Source organism: Euprymna scolopes, chromosome 11 (genome assembly GCF_053919585.1).
Source record: "Euprymna scolopes isolate OS-2025 chromosome 11, ASM5391958v1, whole genome shotgun sequence".
Taxonomy (NCBI): domain Eukaryota; kingdom Metazoa; phylum Mollusca; class Cephalopoda; order Sepiida; family Sepiolidae; genus Euprymna; species Euprymna scolopes.
Genome location: NC_136492.1, coordinates 76,759,320 through 76,761,458, shown reverse-complemented (window position 1 = coordinate 76,761,458; position 2,139 = coordinate 76,759,320). Strand labels below are relative to the sequence as shown.

The window sequence follows — 2,139 nt, the reverse complement described above, 5'->3', positions numbered from 1 at the left end:
GAAAGAGGGTGAGAGAGAGAGAAGAGTAAGTTGGTGAGAGAGAGAGAAAAGAGAAAGAGGGTGTTGGTTTTATATTTTTATTATCGTCTAATATTTTGAAAGCTGAATTTCTAATAAAATGTGCATCTATAGGAGATAATGCCTGGGAATGTGTTCCCCCCCCACAGTTTAACAGTGGTGTGACGTCAAGAGAAAGAGGGTGAGAGAGAGGGAAGAGTAAGTGGGTGAGAGAGAGAAAGAGAGAGAAAAAAAAGAAAGACGGTGTTGGTTTTGTGAAAAAAGTTGTTATTTACAATTGTTCGCATTCTTGGCCTTTTGGTCAAGATCAAAGTGTAGTATCTGTTCTTCAGATGCTGCACTTCTATTTCTTGTTCTCTTTCGGTGGAGGAGAAATCCTCCACGACTGAGACAATTTTTATTTTTGTACCTTTTCTCCACGTTAAAAAACGACCCTGGTGTCTAACTCTGTCCCGTGGGGAGGCATAGTAAATAGGTACAATTGTTCGCCATTAGTGGATGTTGACGTCACGTCACGTGACATGACTAAGCGTTTTTTTTTTTTAGTATGAATAACATTTTTTGTTTTAATTATAAAGTCTACACTTAATTTTATAGAAAATGATGTATATATAATAGAAAAAAAAAATTACTGGTTTTGTTGGATTCAAGTGGATCCCCCCCCTCCAGTTTAAGAGATAGCAGGTCACGTGGTAATATACAAAATGGCTAGCGTAAATATAAAGATCGGTTTTTTTATCGACGAATATTTTGAAAGCTGAATTTTTTTTTATTCCTGTACATTTTTTCCTGATATTTTTCGTTAAAACTCTTGTATAAATACTATTTTTAACCAGTTAAATACGTTGGAGACATTGTCATGGAGTTTAATAATCTCTAGAACAAAGCAGAAGAGAAATTACAAAAGTATCGGTAAAACAAAGTGTTTGTTTACATTTGTTCGCCATTACTGGATGTTGACGTCACGTCACGTGACATGACTAAGCGTTTTTGGATTATGTAATATTAACATTAAAATGACAGGTTTTTTTGGGGGCCCCCCCTAGGAGAGAAATGATCAGTTCACCCCCTTTTAATGGTCCGTTTGGTGTGGAATTTCGATATTTGTCATGCGGGTGATCAAGGTTCAATATGATACATAATTTGTCAACTTTGGTTGTGTCTGTCAAAAGTTTGAGCTGACGTCACGTCACGTGACACGTATTGAATAACGTTAAAATGACAGGTTTTTTGGGGGGCCCCCCTAGGAGAAAAACGATCAGTTGACCCCTTTCTACTGGTCCGTTTGACGTGAAATTTCGATATTTGTCATCCGGGTGATCAAGGTGCAATATGATACCAAATTTGTCAACTCTGGTTCCGTCTTTCAAAAGTTTTAGCGTTACAAACAAACATACATACATACATACATACACACCGATTTTTGCCTTTTATATATATAGATGTATTTTGTTGGTCACTCTTAGGACAACAAAGTTGATATAAAAATATATATTCCTGCAAACTTTTGTTTTTCTGTTCATCATATTTTGTTTTGGTTTCGTTATACTAAAATTTGAAGTTATTTCTTTACACGCACACCCCCTATTCATAACCTTTCATACTATCATATATCAGGGTCCATTTTTAATGCTCTTTTTCAACCTAATCAACGACGGGTACATCTTCAAGATATATATATATATATATATATATATATATATATATATATATATATATATATATATATATATATATATATATATGAATGGAAATGTATAAAAAAGAATACGAAAAGTACAAAGGCTTATAACTTTTTTTTATTCGTTTTTAATTGGTGACGTGCAGGAATACAAAATAATATTATGAAAAAAAATTTAAAAACTTTTTTTTACGAGTATATGTTTTTCGACCGATTCTTCAGTCTTCATCGGTGTAGTGAAAGTATGAGCATGCACGGGGAAAAGGGGAATGGAAAAGAAAGGAAGGTAGAGGAGGAGGAGGAGGAGGAGGAGGAGGAGAAGGAGGTATAGCCAATGAGAAGGTGCCAAGTCAGTCTTAAATATATACACATATAAGTACGCACATAAACACAGTACATATACACATACAAACGAAAAATTAAAAATTAAACAGTAAATA

General features: G+C 34.2%; 1 pseudogene; it reads left to right on the top strand.

The window, feature by feature from the left end:
- Nucleotides 1-298: 298 nt before the first annotated feature.
- LOC145288410 (U2 spliceosomal RNA) lies at nt 299-432 on the top strand (annotated as a pseudogene).
- Nucleotides 433-2,139: the final 1,707 nt, after the last annotated feature.